This window comes from Pteropus alecto, unplaced genomic scaffold (assembly GCF_000325575.1).
Source record: "Pteropus alecto unplaced genomic scaffold, ASM32557v1 scaffold88, whole genome shotgun sequence".
In the NCBI taxonomy this organism is placed as follows: Eukaryota; Metazoa; Chordata; class Mammalia; order Chiroptera; family Pteropodidae; genus Pteropus; species Pteropus alecto.
This window is the reverse complement of record NW_006494611.1, coordinates 19465622-19489251: the sequence shown is the minus strand read 5'-3', so window position 1 is coordinate 19489251 and position 23630 is coordinate 19465622. Positions and strand designations below refer to the sequence as shown.

Below are 23630 nucleotides of genomic sequence, written 5' to 3'. Positions count from 1 at the left end.
CCTCCTGCTTTCTTTCTAGTCACAGGGAAGCTGTAAAGGTAAATGAGTACTCTGAATTTTATGGAAAAAAATATAAAGTAAAAATTAATGTATTATTATTTTTGTAATAAATAAGGCATATATTCTTCAGGTAAATTCTCATTACTTGACTATAATTTTCAACCAGTTGAGGCAATATAGATTGTCATAGGATTCAGCACTATAGCTTAAATTCACAGATAATAGTCCATTGAAATAATTGTTTTATTAAAAATTTATAATTTTCTTTGATGTGTACTTGGAGCAAGGGTGGGAGATAGTGAAGTCTCATTTCATCACCATAACTGTAAACATTCTAAGTGCTAGATTTATACATGATTCATCTTTTATCCCCCAAAGTTCTTAGAATTAGCCTTATCAGAGGAGGCACTCAATATTTATTTAAAGATAAATAATAGACACAGAAATTAATTTTTAAATGATCTTGGTAGATTTAAAATTATATGTATACATACATAACTAGAAAATGTGACTTTCTAAAATATAACCTAAAAGGAAAATGACTTTTATTACAGAAAAAGATAATTTTATAACAAAGTAAAATATTGAAAATAAGACAAGGACTTTCAAATATGGAATACATACATCAGATAAAAACACTGTGTAATGTTTCACTATGGCGAGCAATTATAAATCTACAAGAAATGGTGAATGGTCGAGCCAAGGTCACTTGTTTTTTAGTGGCAGCCAGACATATCTTTGCTCTCATCTTACATCCTGGAACACTCATCTCTTGGCTCCCTTGTTCCTGAAAATACCTCGTCTTTCTCCCTGTGTCTTAAATGGCTCTCTTTCTGTTATGTCATTCCCATTAGAATAAAAACCTGTTCCAGGCTCTCCTGTCTTAGACAACTCTCCCTTGACCCTCTGTTCCATTTTAACCATGACTCCATTTTTGTATTCTACTTCACAAACTTCAAGAGTTTTCTGTTTAATCAGTGTCTCCACATCCCGCCTTCCCACCTGTATGCTTCCATTTCTTCATCAGTAAAATGAGGATAATAGTACTTACCATAAAGTTTTGCTTCGAAGAGTTAATATTTTAATATGTGCAAGCAGCTTAGAAAAGTGCCTGGAACATAATAATGGCTCAATTAATATTAGCTACTATTATTATCATTGCCATCATCTTTGTATCTCTAATCTAAGAACTTTGCTAAATTAAGTACATTTATTAACAGAATCTCTAGCATTCAAGAAACACTATAATGAGATAATAATCAAAACATAATGGAATAATAAAAGTAGTTATTGAGTCCTCCCTATTTGGTAGGTTTTTGTGTTAAGAGCAAGTGCAGTCTTCATTTTTTTTGCTTTGCAATCAGCTGCCTATCGGTATTGTTAACTTCATTTTATGGATGAGGAAACCAAGGCTCATGGAGGCTACAACCCTCAGCATTTGAGCCAGGGGAATCTCATGGGGAGGGGACATGATTTCTTAGCAAATATAAACTTTAAAGCTTGATGTTAGTAGTACTGAGACTGTATACTATGTAAAGTGATTATTACATCACTATTTTTTCTCTTTTAATAGATTTGCTCCTTAGAGGTAACCATTTTTTTTAACAGTTTATAATCTAATAATAATGTTTATGTACATAAGCATAATTTTTTTTGTATACAGATGTGTATCCACATGCTTTTATTGATACAAACAGCATCCTGCCTTAGAAACAATTATATAAATATTTTATTTGTCACTAAACAAGAATGATGATGATAAAAGTGACAAAAATATGAAAACTACGAAGTGAGAAAAGGAGGTAAAGGAGGAAGAAGAAAGAAGTTACTCCTCACAACCATCAGGTGTATATGCTAATATAAGGTTTCTTTTACAGATTAAGAAAACTGAGATAGAAAGAATTAAATATCTTGCTCAAGGTCAATAGGGCCAGGATTGAAGTCTAGTGTTCTGGCTTCCAAACCAATGTTTTAGCCAGAGAACTATACTAAACTTTGGAGATTTCCATAGCAGCACATACACGTCTGCCTCATTCTTTTCAGTGGCTGAAAATACATTATATTTTACTAGGCTTCTAGTAATAAATATTCATTCCCTTGCCCCCACACTCACCCTCACAAGGTGTGAAAATTTTGAAAATTATAATATATGAGACTTCAGGCTTAATAATTGATTTAACCTATATTACACAAGTCAAGTCAAATGAAAGGCTGCTGAATGTTTTAATTTTTCTAAATAAATGGAATAATTTGCTTTATTTGCCTATTTTATTAGTTGCAAATATCTAGATTCAGCTTTTCTTAAGTACATATTTTTTTCTCAACCTTTTAATTATAGAAAGCCTAATGGACAATACCCAGTAATACCAATCTCAATATTCATGTGTTTGAAACTTTATGCTCATATTTTATCAAATGCTCAGGTAATTTTGAAGGGAAAGTGCTCCGGTAATTTTGAAGGGAAAGTGATCAGTACTTATTTTTCTTTTATTTTCATTTTGCCTATTAACTGTTTTTTTTTTTTTTTTTGGATATTACAGTGCCCATCAAAACAGGTTTTTGCAAGAGCACCATGACATAGTTATTATCAGTTAATCAGACTCCAAAAAATTAAGATTTCACCCTCTAATTAGAAAACTGGTGACTAATTCGTCAGTGGATTCTGATTCACTAATATATTCACATCGTTATTAAGCTACTGTGTATTCTACAGCATACAAATCTATTTTCTGGAAATGATTTTCAGAAGAAATTGAACTCAAAGGATTGCATATTTATACACAGTTCAAATGTGAAATATATACATTTTTAAACATAAAATGCTATTGCAAAATGTTTTAATATAGCGTAAAACACTGTATCTTAACTACCAGGTATTGCATGGATGCCAATGAACATCCTTGAAAAATGTAAGTTACTCAAATCTCTCTCAGATCAAGCAAGTCTTAGAAGCAAAACATTTATGTGTAAACAAAAAAGCTTATTTTTAATTTATAATTAAGATGGTATGGAAAAAAGAAAAACATTTTATAACTCTGTGCTGAAAAGGCTTATAAACAGTAACTAATCTAGTATCAAAGAGCAACCCTAGGGCCCAGACTGTGTCTCTAAATAGAAGAAATGGCTGATTTTCGCCTAGGTCATGAAACATCTAAGATGAGCCTAGAGTATCTTATTATATCTGATAATAAGGAAGCTGTTAAAGACTAGCTCCATGTTAAAAGAACTCAGAATGAAACTGGAAAAATTTAAGCATTAATAAGAAATACGATAAATTAAAATACATAAGAGTATTTAAATCCATAAATTATCTTGGTAGAAGTATTCCATGTACTATATATATAAAGACAGAATTAAAACATCTGAACTACTAATGAATAAATCAATCTTAACACTGAACATCAACTACTGTTAACATTACACACATGCACAAAAAGACAGACATTATATGCCTCCTGAAAGAAATAAATGCAGCTATGAAATAGTCTCGCAAATAAAAAATAAAAATTAAAATTCAAACCAGGATTTTGATCCAGGGTCTAGGTCCAACTTCTAACTTATAGAAAACACAGAGGCTGGCTCAGAGGAACATGTTAAACTATGTCACAAATTTTGAGATAATTAAAAACTTTAACTTTGACTAAAAATGTGATGATTTTAAGTATTAATTATTTTTAGGTGTGTTATTAGTATTATGATTATTGTGGGGATAAAAGAACTCACCTTTTAGAAACATATATCAAAAATTTACTTGATGAAATGATATAATACCTAGAATTTCAAAGTAATATAAGAAGTTGGGGAAAGGTTGGAGATGTGGATGGCATAGCAGTTGTTTTTATTGGTTAATATTGATTGATACTGAGTGATGGAACATGAGATTTCATTAAATTATTTTCCTATTTTTGTGTATGTTTAGAATTCTCCATAATTAACAGACTTGTTTTGTTTTCCAGCATTTAGAAGTGCTGGAGAATTACTTCAACACCAAGATCTTTGGACATTAAAAGATTAAAAAACAATTGCCTTTAAAGGCCCAGAAAATTACCTAAACACACAAAAAAGCTTTAATTCATTGAAGCACTCAGCAGGGGACCCTTCACAGTCCAGGCCAATTAGTTATCTCTTCACCAGTCAGTTGGATCCAGTTATGTCAAGTGTGCTATTTTACAAATATAAATATTACTTGCTTTAAAAGTCAAGTTAAAAAAAAAGCTGCGAATACATTAGAACTTTATTAAGTACGAAAAGAACTGTTTTCTACCAATATTTATCAAATGTTAAAAATTTCAAACACATGATGAAAACTTCTTAGAGATATGTGCGAAACAAATTAATGTGGAATTCAGAAAGGGGAAAGTCATTAGGTTTTAGGATGGCTAAAATTTCATCATTAGGATTGAATCTCTTTGGTATTAAATCAATTTTTAATTAGAAAAAAATAATTTGGTTTTATTAAGTAAAATAACATTAAGAGAAAACATTTTAAGGGTAAAAACACAGTTGGATAAAATCACTGATGATCTACGCTTAAATATGTATGACCCTTGTGACTGGAAGATACAGTATCCAAAAATTAATCATAATTTTGCTGATTAATTTTCTTTGAAAACTCAAGCACAAATATTTAATAATAATATTTTTTTAAAAATCACAATTTCCATCATTATATCTCAGCAGCTCTAAAATCTCTGGGCTTTCTTATCAGAATGAATTAACTGATGACTTGAAAAAGAAGGAAAAAAAACTAGCAATATTAGAAAACAGAGATTTAAGATAAGACATGGATTACTTTAGTTTCAGAACAGTATTTTTTCTTGTGATTTCAAGGAGCTCAAAATGCAATTTGGATTAAAGGTAACTAATTCTTTCAGAGTCAGATAGAAATCTAACATTCCCAGACACCTTCAGTATGTTCAATCAGTAAGTTCTGGCTGGTACTATTGTGATAGTCATTTATTTTGTTTTATGTTCCACTCAGCCCTTTGTCATAATATAGCCCATTGTTAATTATTCTTAGGTGAAGTATAGACCCCTGGGTCTTTTTCCTGTTCTCTAAGAGCTAGTGCAACCAAAGTATTATCAATATGTATAATCGATAGATCCGAACTTTTAAGAGAAGTCTTAAAATTATCCTAAGAGACTATTATATATAAAATTTTACTACCTCGTGTTCTATCAAATGAATCTTAAAAACTTATTGAGATGTCTAGCAGAAATACAGATTAATTATCATGTCTTTGCCCAAAGAATAGGAAGCTGATTATGGAATAGGAAGAGATTAATGGGGCAGAGAAAGTGAAGGGAATAAATAGACAACTAAATGAAAGAATGAATGAATGAATGAATAAACATTCTCAATTGTTACCTTATCAACAAATATTATTACTAGAGGTTACATTTCCATGTTAACCATTACTCTGTAGCAAGATGTGAACATTCCTATTGTTGGTTACAGAAATACAATTGTTTTTGCATTATTTTTACATTTTCTACTGAATAGCAAAAGGCATTATAGAAGTGGTGAGTGTGGGCTTCAAAGTCAGACATTCTGGATTCAAATATTGATTTTTTTTTTATATTATTACAACAACTACGTACCTTGATTTAGTTACAAAAATGGGAAAAAATATAGAACTTGAAAATATTTTTCAGTTTTAAATAGGTTATATTATATAAAATATAAAACAAAGTAACAGAATAATTGCTCAATAAATACTATTTTCATTACTGATTTACTGAAAGGTTGGAATACAGATATTCCTTCTCTTGCCCTCAGTTTGAAGATTAAGCTTCTTTCTCAAGGAAAAAAAGAAAGTTTTTTTTTTTTTCCCCCGGTTGATTTTAGCTTTGGTTTCAATGAACAATCTAGGTCAATTTTTATTTTTTAGGTCAATTTTTAAAAGAGAAGAGAAGGATTTTGAGGAACAAAGGAAAAGAAAAGAAATACTTTGGAGAAAACATGTCAGTAAGTGGGAGAACAATTTCTCTACACTTAAAAGAGCAGAAGTGAGTACAAAAGATGGTGAGAGGTTACTAGAGCAGGCTAATACAGCTAGAAGATCATTTGGAGGTTAAGAAGAGAGAATTCCCATTATCTCCAAATAACAAAGTGATTAGATATAGCAAGAGACTACCAGATGAGAATTGCCTTGGTGTTCAAAAATCATATGGATACTTCATCATCTAGAGAATATCCAAGTACAGACTCCAGCAGGAGTATTCTCACCTCCTGAGGAGGTCATTACTTTATCATCATCTACTACTTTTCCAGTAAACTGAAAGATCCATCACCCAAGAGTTGGTCCAATTCTTATCTGATTTTTTGTGTGTGTGGACCACTTATGAGCCTCCTCCATGATGGAAGACATTGGCGAACTCAAGAAAGGGGGATCAGGACAACTAATGTTGTGTTCTCCACTCATACACTCTTAAGAGCAGGACTCATTCTGCTGCAAACCCGCTGAGCACAGCTCATTGTTTCATGTCTTTCTCTCTCCTGTTGCTTCTGGGTTACTAAACCAAGATAATTCACACACACACACACACACACACACACACACACACACACACACACACACACACACACACACACACACACACACACACACACAGTCACTTGTGACTCTTTAATTTATCCATGTAGCAATATTATGGAAGTTTATTTTTTCCCCTGGTTATTTGATTCTTTCACCATACTTGAGACTTTATTTATATCCCTCATTTACACTTTAATCACATATGGCATACATTTGCCAATGTGACACTATTATAGTAATACAAGTGCATAAATTCAGCAAACAAAAAGGATGAACATGTGGAAAAAACAAAAGAGAAACATATATTTAGAGAGGAGACAATATTTTATTCCACATTCATTTCTTTTATTCTGACCAAGAGATGCAAACATCTATTGCTGAGTTGCTAAGAACAATGTCAGAGAACTTTGTAAGTTTAAGAGCTACATAGAAAATTTGAACTACTCATTTAAGAGCACTCTAAAGCCCAATTTCCTAAACTTGAAAGACTCAGTCACCTTAAAAAATCAAAGAGACTTAGTCTCCAGAAACCCTAAAAGCAGTCAGATGATTTTGATACTTTTCTGCAAGTATTTTTTTTTCTTTTTAAATTTAAGAAAAAAACACAAGTCACAGCTGCAACAGGAAAAGTGAGAAATATAGTTAATGCTAGTCAATCCTTGATATTTATTTTCTGATATGCTTTCTTTTATTTTCCTATTCCATACAACTAACTTTATCCTTGCAGGAACAAACTCCGGCAAGTAAGAGAAGAAAAGAGAAAGTAGAAAGGTCCTGAAAGAAGTAAATCAGCTTTCCTCTAGTAGGTTCAGATTCTTGACATCATAAAATGTAGTATGTTATCAGAGCCTGATGCTGGTTTAATAATTTAGGTTCTAGATATTCCCAAATACATGTAATGATATTATAAGAAGGGTGACTGTCTACATGGAAGTAAGACTCCATTTCCCCCTCTATTTAAAGTTGGGAGATGCACTGCAGGCCTTGGAAGTGCTGTGACAGAAATGACAATGTTGATGTTGAGGATGATAACAATGACTGTTGCAGCTCAACTTTATTGAGCAATTACTATGTTTCGAGGATTTTGTATTCGATACATTGCCTCATTTAATCTTTACAACAATTCCCTGAGGAAGGCACTAGCAGTGATTTTGCAGATCCAGAAACTAAGGCTGAGAGAGGTCACTGACCTAAGGTCACAGAGCTAGGATAAGGTAAGAAGCAAAGGTAATTCATAGTCTTGAAGAGAAAAATGATTAATTCTGATATCACCAAAGAGTCATAAGCTTTATAAAATAAATCAAATCCTTTATTATGAAAATATCATTTCATAATTAATTCTTAATAATTTAAATAATCCTTATATTAACTTTAATTTGGAATTCAGTGGCATAAAAATGTATTTCTCATAAGTAACTTGTTTATTCCTTAAGCTGAAAAATAAAAGATAAAAACTAACTTTTTACGTTTTAAAATTGGCTTCCAGGAAGCTCAGAATTAACTTTAGCTTTTAAATAGTACTGTCTTACTCCATTCTTCTTTTTTTTAATTTCCTATTGTGTTTCATATATGGTTTATATAAAGCTTCAGTCCTTAATTCTTCTATCCTAAAATATGCTACAAATTACTTTTAAAAAACAACTGCTGAACAATTCCAAAGCAATTCCTTAAAAAAGCTGACACCACTTCAGGTCAAGTTGTAGTTTGCCTTCTGAGTTTCGTAGTATGTAAAGACAGTCGTTCTCTTGGAGATTTTGCAATTTTCTTTGAAGAGGCGTGGCCTTGTCTGTCCCTATGAGACAGTTAAGGTACTTTTTCTTTGGTTCATTAAGAGTGACCATAGCTTTCTTAGTCTTAATTAACTAGTTGACTTGCTTCTTTCCATTCTTAATTGGGAAATAGTGCTTTCAGTGTCATTATTTCCAATGAACTGAACTGAAAAATAATTACATCCTGCTTCCTTCTTGTCTCCAAGATTCTATTCTAATCAGAGATAGGGTCTTCTACCGATATCATTCACTTCTTAATTCTTATGCTCACATTATGACAGAGTTGCTGGATGATCTGTTATGCCTTTTGAAGATGGCAGGCAAATAAAGTACATGAAAACCAGAGACAGCTTGGGACAAACTCAATGTCCTGTTTTTCTTTGTAGTTTCTGGACTAGAGCATTTAGCACAGTAACCATTTGATGAATGAATATGAAACTCAAATATCAAATATTTGAATATTAACCATCTATCTCTCCTTGTGACTGCTTAATGCACTTGCAAAGGCACCTTTCTGCTCCCTATTAAGCTCAGACACCACATGCTCACTCGTTTTAGAGACTCAGCACTGCAGGGATTTTTTGGACTATGTACTTATGTCTGAGATTTTAAGAAAAGACTTCCATTATTATTCGAAGAAAATAAGAGGCTCCAAAATGGAGTATATATCTCTAAAATAATAAAACATTGCTTGTCAGTTTTTCAAAAACTTCACAGAAAAAGAGACCAAGAAAGGCCATGCTATTTCTACTGTGAATGTTTCAACTTTTATAAATAGTTCATTAGTACTAGCCAAAAAAATTATCGATCATAACTCTAAATTGTTATGATCCTATAACTGGTGAAAAATCTACAATCCTCATCTCTAAGCATATCAGTGATCACTCATCTTCTTTTCCTTTCTCATCTACCCACACTTAGCTTCTTTCATTATTTCATATTTCCAAGGGTCCAGGCTGACACTTTCCATTAAGAAGGTTTTCAGAAAGAAAGCCTGAAATAAGGACCACCATACTGAGTCATCACAAAATACCCAGCGACTAAACTAGGCACTACTTAAAGCCAATCTAATTTGTTGCTACCTTAGGATTTAACAAAAGGTGTTGTCTTGTATTTAAGTTTTTTCTCAAAAGGAATAGGACTCAAGAAAAATTGTCAAGTAAATCACACTGTTCACCCCATTTGCTACGTTATCACATCAGAGGCTTTGATACAGATAAAAAACAGCTTAAAAGGAAAACATAAGGCAAATTTGACTAGTAAAAAGTCATGAAGAGAAACAAAATAAGCCAAGCATGGGGCAAAGAGATCTCTGGATTCCAGCTGGGCAGGTGGATCAAATGAAAAGACCCTCCTATTTACCTGGGTGCAGGCTTCCCAGATGTTGGCCTAGGGCCCAAAGCTTATCATCCCTAATGCAATATCCAAATCATCCTCGGCTCTTGGGATGGCCTAAAATGCTTAGTTAATTAAATATTTATTGAGCACTATTTTGCACCAAACATAGTGTCTTCTCATGGAGATGTTAAACATCAGTCAGCTTATTCTTGCACTCTTAATTCCAACTACCGAGTATTGTAAATAAATAAAGCATAAAGTGAATAACTAATTATAAAATGAATAAGAACCAATATTGTATCATCTAAACTTGTTAAATTATAGAATTGATTATGATGAATCAATGGCTTTGCTTCTGGCTGCTGGAAAATCTCTAGGCCAAAGCCTAGCCAAGGTCTCCAAAATCCCAAGGCAGTGTTGACTTCCCTCTTCTAAATCAATTGTCAAATATACTCATAAGCCAATAGGAAGGGTGTGATTGTTAATAAAAAAAAAAAAATGCAAACTCACGCATTTAAAACCATTTCCTTCTATAAAGAACTTTAGGGAACTTACAGTTTAAAAACAAGATAAAAATAAGCCACTAAACAGAAGTTTCCCATATGTTTATGTCTTAATGAAACACTCCATAAATGTTGAGTGCTATCATCTAGATTCTCTTGATTTATTTACTCAACCAAGTTATCCTTTTGATTAACTACAAATTTGTTTTAACAGCCTTAAAGGAATTTATATTTTTCACTGCTCTTCTAATCTATGTAAAAGATTAGAAGCTGAAGATTTATCATTTTTATTTTCTTTGTTTTGTGATCTTGGACTATTTATTTAATATTGTTTAGCTGAATTGTTTCCTTTTTCTTTAAAGTATCTAGAGAGGCTGCATTGAGCAATTGGCAAGTGATCAACCAAGTGATTAATTTAGACCTATAATTACTATTGAATTGATGAACAGGAGTCACATGCATTCAACACTGAGTTTCTTGGAAGAGAGAAATAATGTGTTAGAGCAATTCACATTAATTCATACATTGTTTACCACAATTGTGCCAAAACAGCCATCTGTCTAGGACTTTTTTTTAATCTAATTATTATTTGGCACATCGATTGGTTTTTCCTGACCAACACCCAAGTACTAGTCAACAGGTGTCTTTTATGGCACATTACCCACAGTGAGTTTTGACCACTGGTATTTTAAGAGGCTGGGGGGGTGGGGGCGCGGGGTGGCGCAGGGGAAATCTGTCCTAAATTCTAATTTTATCTTGTATTTTCTTTCTAATCTTAGCCAACTTTCTTATAATTGTGAAGTTTTCCCCTTATTTTGAATAAATATTTTAACATTAAAAGTGATGCTTTTTTTGGCTTATGTTTGTACATTACATTCTTATTCTGCTTTAACATTGTTGGCATACAATTTAACCTCTTTGTCATTGTTATTGTGAAAATAATTAAGGTCATCATTGCATTTCCTTTCCAACCTATTTCAACCTAACTCCACCTAATTTATATTTTCATCATTTCTATTAGTGTCTTCTAATAGAGATATTACATTCTCTATACAGAACTGAAACACAGGACAAGCTACTACGTTCTGCACAACAGTAAAATTGCCACATATTCCGATCATCTTCTAAACATTGTTTTATAGCTTCATCTGGAAACCATAAAGATGGAATTTATTGTGACAAATGCAAAGCTGATTCTTTATAATTGTCAGTGTTTCTAGAAATCACATAGCTTCTTAGCCAGCATCTAGGTAGGATATGTATCTTAACTACCCCCTCAGAGAAATATTCCAACTACTTTAAGGTGACTCAGTTAAGGATTTCAGATAAGAACACACAGATTTGATCAATCAGATTCTGTCTCTCCCCTAGCTTAAACCTGAGAACAGCTCTCCTTAACCATATCAAGTCTCAGACCTACCTATAGGTTGATAGTCAAGTTCCCTCTTGGCCTGGTCCCAATTATGTTTCCTCATATACTCTACCCTCCAATCATGCCCAATTATACCATTTTAAGACATATCAAAGCCTATGATATAACTATAAATATACTTATACTTTTCCTCCCTTTGACAAATTTCCCCTTCCTATTTGTTGAAATCCTAATCCTACTACACAGTCTCATTCATTACAACTTCCTTTGTAAAGCTTTTCTAGTTGTCACCTTTATCATTTTCACAGATCTTTTACCTCCTCCCACTAAAGTATGTATATAATTTTGACTTAGTTATAATATTATGTACTCTCTTCTCCAATCTAATTGATATGTGACCAACCACAGAAATTGTTGCATTCTCTAAAACACCACAAATTGGCAACTACATTTTTATTAAATCAAGACCCCAAATGCTACTTCCTCAAAAGAGGGGTTTCCAGAGCTCTTCACAATTACTAATCTAATTAGCAATGAAAGTGTCATCTCTTCTTGTTGAAAAATCTACAGCTGAGGGTCATCAATTGTCAACCAAAGGCTTACAGATAAATTTTGTTTGGCCTGTCCCCAAGAAACCAAGCCAACATTCTTCAGCCAGGAGATTTCTTGTTAAAGATCTGGATTTGGCTTCTCCTGAAAAAATTGAAAATCACTGGGCCTTACTTCCTAAATGACAACCATCTGCTGGAGCTGAGTGGGGAGGGCTAGTTAGGCAGGGCACGTATCCTCATTTTGCCACAGACAATAATCAATCTCTTCTCTCTCCGTAATGAAGAGTCCAGTTGTCATTTATTATGTCTATAGCTTCACTTTTTAATGATACATAATACTTTTCTGTAACCAGGGATCTGTTAAAAGTAAGAAAACAAAAGCTTCACCAAGAATGTCATGTGTTGTTGTTCTTTTTGAATTATTATTTTATCTAATTTGATTGATAAGTACTTTTGAGTTTGCAATGATTGATTTATATTTCTCTTTGCCTCAGAATATTCAGCTAAATTGTTTGAAGGGTAAGAATTTGTTCAAATGAAAAGTAAGTCTACTATTATTATCAGGATGGCAATATCATGTTAAAAATTTATTTTTTCTCTTAAGATAGAAAAGAAAGAGAAAGTCAACAAAATAGATCTGGAAGGATTTGAGGGAATTATTTTTCTAGATATATGAGTGGTGGCCTCTAGACCTTCACTCAGGCCACTGAGAACTAAATCAACTCTTTTTTATATCTCTGATTGGCAACAGTTGAAACCTCAAAACCTCTGCTCAAATCTAAAGGTCTACTGCTAGCCAGAATCATTTACGGACTATAGCTAAGCAACAATGGTTCAAATCTAGTGATTAAAAACTAAATGTAAAGATTACATGAGCTTAAAAACTAGATTCATTTACTTGAGGATAGTCTTTAAAAGAAGGAATTTAATAGAGGCTGATAATGGTTTGAATTACTAAGGCTCTAAGCATTACCCTTACAACACGACCAAGAAAACTATTGTTTAAAAAGAAAATATTTACTCCTTCTGTCATTAAGGACTCAACATGTTCTCAATTATTTTTCTCAGCCCAAAGAGAAATGTATCATTAGGCAGAGTTCTATCACAGGACAATCAGAGACACTTTAGCAAAACGACCAGCCCCAACTCAGCCATTAAAGAGAACATCTTTTCAGGTATAAGCATAATTTTGCACTCAAATTAGAAAATGTCTTACCGCAGCAGTCCCCAACCTTTTTGGCACCAGGGACCTGTGCTCCTATAAGAATCTAATGCTGGTGAGCTGAGGTGGAGCTGAGATGGTGATGCTAGCGCTGGGGAGTGGCAGCAAATACAGATGAAGCTTCACTCACTTGCCCATCACTCACCTCCTGCTTTGTGGCCAGGTTCCTAACAGGCTGGTACTGTCAGTGGATATTTCAGCTCGGTAGGAGAGCACTAAAAGATTAACCTGGCTACCTCAAATAGGCAAGAATTTGAAAGGATGATAAGAACATAAGGAGAAAGCACAGTTTTTTTCACAGTCCTAAAGCTATACTTACTGTGGTACATACACATACGCTTGCAAAAGCAATGGAAAAATTCACCCTCTTTTTCAAAATCCTTTTTATGTAATTCAAAGACCAAGTTATTTCTGAGTTTCAAGCAAAAACAGAATATTTGAATGGTAGCCTTTTTTTTTCTCATTGTATCTTAAAAACAACCTATATATTCTTTAAAATCATGTGTGGTAACTCTTTTTAACAAACTATAAAAAGTTTATTTATTTTTTTTAATTTTGCTAAATTTTATCCAAATAGTACAGTAATCTGAGATTCTAGTACACTTAAGAAGGAACTTCTAATGCCTACTCTTCTGTCCTTCAGAGCAATTGCTTTCAAGTTTTTTGACCAAGACTCACAGCAAAAACATGTTTTACACAACAACACAATATGCATATAAACAAAATTAATGAAATGATACTTATTCTTACTAACTCCTCTACACTCCTATATTTGCATTTATGTTCCATTCTGTTTCATAAAAACAAGAATGCTTGTTGTACTCCCACTAAATTGATTCTGTGGCACACTAACAAATTGCAACTTGCAGTTTGGAAAACTTCAAGTTTTTTGCTGTCAGAGACATTTACTAGTATGTTTCTATTCAATTTATTAACTAAATGGAAAAAAGAAACAGGAAAAATTTTGAGATGTTGAATAAAATATAATAATGTACATCAGAGCTATGCTGAGAGAAAACACATATAGTAATTTACCATTGAAAACAAGACCACAGAAAGAGTTTGACTTTTAGCTACCATTTCAGAAGTCTTTCTAGGTGCTTCATTCTCTGCTAACTGCTTCCACATGTTCCAAGTTTCAGAAAAACACTATTATTCATTATAATTACCCCATTTTGCAGATTAGAAAAAGGAAATTTGGAAATCTGACTTCAGAAAGCCTTGGCTATCAACTATTATGCTGTTCTGTCTTCCACTTGCAATTTCTATGTCCTAATGATTCCAGCAAGTAACAAAATCAGAACATATACCTCATAATTAGTAAACATTTCAAAACATTAACAAGAGGCATCTATCTACTTGGTCCACAAACAATTCGTCAGGCTTTAGGATTTTATATATAGAACAAAAGTTAATCGGGAGGGTTTCCTTAATCAGAAGAAAGATCACATGGGATCCTATTCACTTCCAACAGTAAGGAACACAAAGCACTTTCTATATGCTGACATTGCTGAGCAACCTTCAAAATCTGTCTCCACTTTGCAAATAAGGAAGAAATAGAGAGGGTTTAACCAACCTGCCCATGCTTTTACCCATAATCATTTTTTTCATTCCCTAGACAAACTGAACTATTTGAGTTTCCCAAACACAACATGTTCTTTTGTGTATCTACAATATTGCACAAGTTTTTATTTCTTTTTGCTACACTCCCCCCTCCCTTTTCCAATTAGTTTATTTCTTCAAGACTCAATTGAAAGATCACTCAGGAAGTTTTTCCTGACTTCCTTTCCAACTTGTTAAGCACCCACTCCTCTTTGCTTCCTTTCCTTTATAATAGTACTTATATTTTCATTGTCAGTTGACTTATTGGTGAATCTCTCTCTTTTTTTCTTTTTCTTTTCTTTCTTCCTTTTTTTTTTTTAGATGAGGCAACCCTTCGTTGACTTCACAGATTGCAAGGACCTTGTCAGCTTACAATCCCTTATTTTTTTATTTTTTTATTTTTTACACCTACAGCATCTAGTCTTCCTAGGTAGTCTCCCATCCAAGTACTAACCAGGCCTGACCCTGCTTAGTTTCTGAGATCAGATGGGATCGGGCTTGTTCAGGGTAGTGTGGCCATAGCCTTGGTGAATTTCTTGAAGCCGAGGTTATGACTTTCATTTCCGTACTTCCAGTACATGGCACTATGATAATTTTTCATTAAATGTTTGCTAGTTGAATGAAAGAATGAATCAGTGAATTAAAAAAAAAAAAAAAAAACATGTAGTCTAAATAAATTAGTTACTAATCAAAAAGGGAACCTGATGGAAAACCATCTACCAATAAAGTTTTCCAAGACTGACCCTAACTTCAACCAATCAGTCCCCAAGCTGATATCAATACCAGATTTAGCTGAGCTGGTATTAAATAATAAAGAATGACATATAAAAAGATGTTCAAGGTCATTAATCATCAGAGAAATGCAAATTAAAACCACAATGAAATAACACCTCACACCTGTCAGAATGGCTACCATCGATAAATCAAAGAACAAGAAATGTTGAGAGGATGTGGAGAAAAGGGAACTCTCATACACTGTTGGTGGGATGGCAAATTGGTTAAGCCACTATAGAAAATAGTCTGGAGGTTTCTCAAAGAATAAAAAATCAATATATCTTTTGACCCAGCAATTGCCCTTCTGGGTATTTATCCAAAGAAAACCAAAACAATAATCTGTAAAGATCTATGCATACCTATGTTCATGGCAGCACAATTTACAATAGCCAAGATATAGAAGCAACTTAAATGCCCATCAACAGACTATTGGATAAAGAAGTTATGGTTCATATATACAATAGAATATTATTCAGCCATTAAAAAAATGAAATCCTACCATTTGCAATGACATGGATGGACCTAGAAGTTATTACACTGAGTGAAATAAGTCAAACAGAGAAAGATAAATACCATATAATTTCACTTATATGCGGGACCTAAGGAACAAAAAGAGCTAATCAAAAACTGACTCCAAATATAAAGGACAACTGGTGATAGCCAGAGGGGAGGGGGATTGGGGGGGGGCTAAGTGAGTGGGGTGAAAGGTTAAAGAAGTACACATTAGTAGTTGGTAGATGGTCATAGGGAGGGGGAGCATGGCTTAGGGAATGCTATTAGCTTTAATGTGTTGGCTAGGTGGAGAACCAGAGGAGAGAAAAAGCAACTAGGGGGATCATTTTATAAACTATATAAATGTCTAACCAATGTATTATGTACTTGAAACTAATAATAAAATAAAATTTAAAAAATAATAATAAAGAATGGAAAAATTACAGAAAATTGAAAGAACACTGAAATTGCCCTAAAGACGAGATGGATTGTTGCTACATAAAATATCAAAAGCAGAAGGAATACTAAAGTCTACAAATCAGTGCTGCTCTTTATTATTTGTAGGTTTTTACAGGATGCTTGGATAAAAGTTAAAAATCAAAAGAAACAATTTAAAGAAAAAATTTTCTAAAGTTTCCACAGAATAGCTTTCAATCACTATTTAAAAAAATTATAATAGAAATTTATTTCCCTAGCAATATGCAAGTAGGATTTTAAAGACGATATTGGTTCTTTCTTGAACACAATACACAATAGGAATATGTCCTGTGATAAGGAGTTCTTAATTACCAGAATGACAAATGTTTTCTAAAACAAAATTATACATTTCACACTTCAAGCTCAATGTCAAGTTATTTTTAATTGTAAAAGCTCATTGAAGAAAGAGTGAATGTCAGTCATCCAATTTCAGAGGGAGTTCTGACAATTTGTGATATGCATAACAAGCAGCACCAAGTCATCTGCACAATTGTGAATATTCTTGCTGTATATACCAACAAAATGTTAATTTCCCTTCCCTTTGTGACAACTTTGGTCATATAAGACAAATATCAAGACAAAAATGGCATTTGACTTTACCAATGTTGCTGTGTTGCAAAAAAAAAGAAAGGACCATTACAGTTTCAGTATTAGTGTTAAGCAGATTCTCAATCAGTCTTCAAAGGAAAATAGATTATAAACTAGAGTGAACAACAAATTCCATCTGGATGGAGAGAAGTGCAATATAAGTTGATGTTGTTCTGGTAGAAAGCAACAGTCCAGAACATAATTTGCCCTCTGATTGTCTGTGACTATTCTAGGATAAGTCTCTGAGGTTTGTTTGATTATAGTATCTAGAAAATCACAAAGAAAAATTAATCCACATATTCCTTTAAAAAAGTAATAGTTTCATTGAAGTGTAATTTATATACCATAAAATGCACTTATTAAAAGCTGTGATTCAAAGATTTTTAGTAAATTTATAGTTATGCAACCATCAAAAATTCAGTTTTAGCACATTTTCATCACCTTAAGGAGATCTCTTCTAAATATTTGTAATTAATCCCCACTCCAGCCACCAGGCAATTATTAATCTCCCTTCTGTCCCTATGAATTTATCTTTCCTTAGCATTTTAAATAAATTGAAGTATACGATCTGCAATCTTTTCCATCTGACTACCTGCCCTTAGCATAAAATTTATGAGGTTCACCTATTTTGCTACATGTATCAATAAATCATTACTTTTTATTGTTAAATAATGTTCTATTGTATGGCTATACCATATTGTGTTTATTCATTCACCAGGTGATAAACATTTGAATTATTTCTACTTATTGACAACTGTCAACAATGCCTCTATGAACATTCGTGTACAAGTATGAACTTACGTTTTTATAACTTATGTTTCTCTTAGACAAATACCTAGAAGTAGAATTTCTAGGTGCTAGAGAAAATTTATACTCAAATTTTTAAGAAATTGCCAATCTTTTCTCCAAAATGGGTGAAACATTTTATAATTCCACCAGTAATGTATGAGAGTTTCCTTTCTCCAGATCCTTCCAAACACATGTTATTGTCTGTCTTTTTTTGATGTAACCTTTTAATACACATTCTTAAAGGACTTCCCTGTATTTTTCATACTCTACATTCTACAATATGCATTATAACCTACTTCTCTAGGCTACAAACAGCTCCCCCTGCCCCCATTTAAATTCATTTAGGGAATGGAGTGTGATAAGAACAAGAGGTTTCAAAGCAATAAAATGAAAAAGTCTTATTCCAAATACATTCTTTTATGGATAATCCAAAATATAAAATGCCTTACTCAAGCTTTGGTTTCATTAAAAGAAAGTGCACAGATAAAAGTCGGGGAGGGGTATGATCTCATTGTACTCTATGTGGATCACCATTTCTCATCTGGAATATAATGTGCAGTTTGATGGATGAAAAATGGAGCACATATTCTTATAGAAAAATAAAAAAAAAAAATGAAGAAGAAATAAAAACTAACCATAACCCCACCACCATTTTCATCTAGATAAATTTCATTGTCTTTTTTTTCTTCACATACATACATTTTACATATATTTTATCTCAAATAAGATGGACAATAACTGGAGCCCCCGAGAATGTTTAGCTAAAACAAAAACAAAAACAAAAACACTTGAAATATTATGTCTGATAAAAAGATTTGAAGTGGTAACATGAGAGAGGAATTAGATCATCAGAAGCTTTAGAGATAAGAAGTAAAAACCAGTATTTGATATAAGGAGGCAGATTTCTGTTCATTATAGAGACCACCACCGCCAATAACAACACAAAACAAATAGAAGCATCTACAGAACATGCAAGAGTAGTCAACTGAGTAGTTTCCTTCATCAGCTTCAGTGGCATTCAGAACAAAACAGATTCTATTCTCACACCATAAATCCTGAAAGAACATGTCTATCCTAATCACTGGTCCAGGAAGCAGGCGTTCATCAATCATTACTGCTAGCCTTTGGGGAGACTTAACTCTATCTTCATGGTTGTAATTCTTTTATGACAAAATAAATCCTGATATATCTTGAGTTTAAAAAATAGACTTGCGAACATATGCATCAAAGGCCAGGCTTGATATAGTAAGGGAGTCACTTTTTTTGTCATTTTATGCCAGATTAGGAAAAAACTAAGAATGCTTGATTGATGTTTATGTAACTCTTAAAAAGTTTCTGAATCACTAATTATCCATTGAGGCCCATGGTTTGGGAAATGACTTCAGGATATATTTTGTAGGAGAAAAAAAAGCAAGCATAAAAGCAATAGAAATTGTATGGTAATTCTTGCATTACTTTTCTAGAGAAATAGAAACAAAACACAAAACAAAACATTAGCACCATCTGTTACAGTGGTCACCAGCTTCAGCAGGCATAAAGATAAGTGTAAACTGTGTAAAAAGAAAGATGTGAGAGAGGAGAAGAAGAGGCTTAGGAGATGGCTTAGGAGATGGCCCAGTAAATATGAACAACTCTTGATGTAATGTTTCCACTTGCCTTCTTTTTTGACTTTTCTCTAGCAACAAGATGCTTTGCATATGTCACAATTCCATAGATTTCTTCCTCCTTAAGAACTGGAATTCAATTATTAAAAAAAATAAAGTGATATCAACCACAGATAAGCTAAGATGCTATTTTATGTACCTGATTACTGAAAACTTGCTTCTAGAGCGAGAATTGGTTCAACTACATTGTGTTTAAAGCAACCTCTTCTCTATCTCCACATAGCTTTTTGAGAAACTTATAATATTTAGACAGATTTTGATGTGATCTGTCAGACCTCCCCAAATATGGAGATATTTGTAAATGCTCACACATAAGGCAGACAATAAAAATGTTTCTATTGATTATGATGTGTTGTTTTGGTATTTTTAATAGAGAGAAAATGGAGTAATTGTTCTTGTCATTACAGAACCAATCATGTGACTCAATTTCTGTCTCATATATCAGTTTTACTTTGAGGGAAACATATCATTTTCTAGTAAGGGACAAAATGAATCTCAGCCATGTGGGTGAAATAGGGATAATTGAAAAACCAAGAATGTTGCGTGTTCAATATCTTGCAGTTTGGGAAAGTAAAGACCAAAATAAATAATTTCATCAAAAAAATCTGATTGGCTTTCTGATACAAGTCAGATAGCCAGCAAGCACTGTCCTTGCCTGTACCCTTTGTCAAATATAGTCAGATTTTATATTTATAATTTTCTGGGGAGGAAAATAGTGTATATTCTTAATGAAAAGTTCTATATTAAACTCTGGCATTTACCAGTATCCCATCTTATTTGTAAGTTATAGTTTATTGATTTATCTCAGACATGAACAAAATATTTCATTTTCATGACTATTTTTAATGACCATTTCTGTAACAGATAAGTAATTCTAGTATAGATTCCCCAGGGCTGTCATTGAAAACTAAAAGTTTTGATGACTATTCATGTTCAAATAGTTGCCACAGAGTTTCTATAATTTTTTAAGTTGGAAGACCTCTAGGATCTCCTGTGAATATAAAGGCATTCTCTTAGTATCTGGTCTCAGGATTCATTGCTATCTGAAAATTCTGGGTAGGATACTTTCTAGAGAATGGTGAAAAAACCTAAGGTGAAGTCACAGTACCCAGGCCTCCAGTTTCCTCCTTGTCACAGATTCAAGCTCTGTGGGATGACCTGAATTATTGGACCAGAGCTCATTCTTAATTTCAAACTGATATAACACAGTATATAATGAAGAAAGGCATGACATGTATGCCTATAAATGGATTTTGTATATTTTCTGTAGGGATGCACATTACCTTCAAGTATCAACTTATACTTCAAAACAGCCAAATGTCATCAGATTTAGCAAATGACAAATAGCTGCACAATAAGCAAATCCAACCACTAGAGAATGAGGAGAAAGAGGAAGGAATATGCAGGGCTGATATCGAGGGAGGTCACATTTTATTTTGTTTTTTTGATCCTGGTTCCTAATCAGTGAACCAGATCAAGAACATAAGTTTGACTTAAAAAGTTGTTTGAATTTTAGCTAAAATACGCTTCTATTTTTCCCATAAGCATGCAGAAGGAGAAACAGGTTTACCAGGTCTTCAAATGTATAAATACACCAAAGCTGAGAATTATTCATTAGCATAGCTTATCTGTATAAGAATCAAATAAAATTAAACGGATATAAAGAACATTCAAAGCAGTAGATCAAATTGACAGAATTCTAGAACAAAATGAGGATAATGTTTTCAGTCAGTTGATTTTTAAAAAGACAGAAAAGTCTGGATTTTACCTCATTTTGAAAAGAGGTCTGAGTCTGTGAAGGGACTGAAAACTTGGGAAGATACTTGCATTGACACTGAGCAATAGAAACATGACTCTAGAGACTCAGTGGCCAGTATTGTATCCTTCTGGCTAATTTACTTAGCTGTCCCTCAAATTTTCGAGTGCTTTCTCAAGATAACGCTTCAGGGGAGAGTATGTAATTACATATGTGTGATAAAGTATGCAAGATAAAGGCACAGACATAAAGCAAGATGTTCTATAAAGTAATACCCATAACACCAAAACCTTTTTGAGGTCCCCAAGAGCTTTTATACCCATAACATCAAAACCTTTTTGAGGTCCCCAAAAGCTTTTAACAGTGTAAAGGAGTCCTGGGACCAAGAAGTTTGCAAACTGCTGATCTGTAATTTTAAAACTCCTTGATCTCTGATCTCACCCACCCAAGAGAGATAAAGTAATTCAACTTAAGAAGCAACCAGTTTGATAACAGGTGAATGCCCTTGAGAAACAAGTAATGAAGCAGCCAAGGGCATCAAGCCAATGTCATACATCACTCAAGGTAGAATTTCAGCCAATATGAAAGAAAAGTTTGAGTCAGGTTAGTATAATGGTTAAGAGCACAGTCTCTGGATTTGGAATAGATTCTGTCTTTGATCTGTAAGGTCACAAAGGAGAATATTGGGTCATAGCCCCTACCTTACTGATGACAGTCAGACATACTAATCCAGTCTCTGATCTACTATTTGTAGTATGGCCCTGAATACTTCTCTGTGTTTCACTCTCTCGTAGGTAAAATTGGGATAATAATAGTACCTAAGTCTTAACGTCACTGTGAGAATTACCTGAGTTATGAAAGGCTCTAGAGCAGTGACTAACACATAGTAAATAGTTAAGTATAAGGAACAATAAGATTAAAATTAAAGTCACAAAAAATCATTGGGTGGGACCCTGGTCCTAGAAATTATGGCCTGAGAAACACAGGTCTTTAAGCCTGAAATGGCTTAAAGTAGGAGAGATGATGGCTGCATCATCATTATATTTTTATTTTATCTAAAACTGAACCAAAAATGGGACAGGGATAATTCTTCATCATGCACCAGGAAGTGGTCTGTGACCTTGTACCTTCAGCATCTCTGAGTGAACTGAGAACTAATGGTCACAGAATTAAAAAAAAAATTTATTTTGTTTTTACTATTATGCTCAAATCCATCTTTGGTGTTATTGTCTAAAAGTTTATCCTGAGAGACTCTTTGAGTAATTTTTCAAGACTTTCTACAATCTTCAGTTCAGTGTTACAAATGCGCGTAGAACATCTATTATGTCAGAAATTATGCTAAAATTTGGGGAACCAAATTTTCCTATAGTCCACATTATCTTCAAGCGATGATCTACTTGAATCAAATTAAGAGTGTTAGAGTTCGTTGAGACATAAAGGGTAAAATAGCATCTCCTAAATGCAACTATCATTCAGGTAAATATTCTGCTAGTTTGTCAACTTATGTAAGCCATAAAAAGACTTTAAACTAGTCACAGTGTGTTCGAATCAGAAGTCCAGCCTAAAAGAAACTTTAAAGAAACAACCGCAGATGCATAGACAGGAAGCAAGGTCAATTGATGCTTCTCTAATAATATCTTATTGGATGACAATGCTTCTTCTCTTTCTTCTCCTTGGAAGCATCATAAATGAGGGACTACAAATGACCCACTTGCACATTTATAAATATGCTTTAGGACAGTCCTGGGGTAAATTACCTATTATCTCAAAAACCCTTTCAAGCTTGATTGGAGAGAACATGTAAATGGTTTCTTTCTTCCTGCTCCTAGGGGCTTAGCTGTCCTGTCTGTGATGATAATGCAATCATCCGTAGAAAACACAAATTTCATAATTAACATTAAAGCCCTGGGAAGCTTTCCTTATGAAAGGGAGACTCGGGCAGACCCCCACACAGCTATCAAAACAAGAGGGTTTGGTTTGATTTGATTGGATCTTAGTTAAGTGATTTATATCCTCTTTTTAAAATTTCATATTTGCAGAGCCTTCAAGGCACAATTTCCTGATTGTCTTTCAGGGAATCTTCCCCAGCCTGTTCTAACCAAATGAAATGTGAAAACATCCAGTCAGGTTCAAATTTCCTTCACAGGACAGGTAGACAAACTAATGGCAGGGCATCAGTCAGGGATTCATAAGA

General features: G+C 33.3%; 1 protein-coding gene and 1 pseudogene across 2 annotated transcripts in view; both read right to left on the bottom strand.

The window, feature by feature from the left end:
• PRKG1 (protein kinase cGMP-dependent 1) overlaps positions 1-23630 on the bottom strand; it is a 1107428-nt gene that overhangs the window by 546029 nt on the left and 537769 nt on the right. The window lies entirely within an intron of this gene.
• On the bottom strand, positions 15302-15420 carry LOC112474163 (annotated as a pseudogene).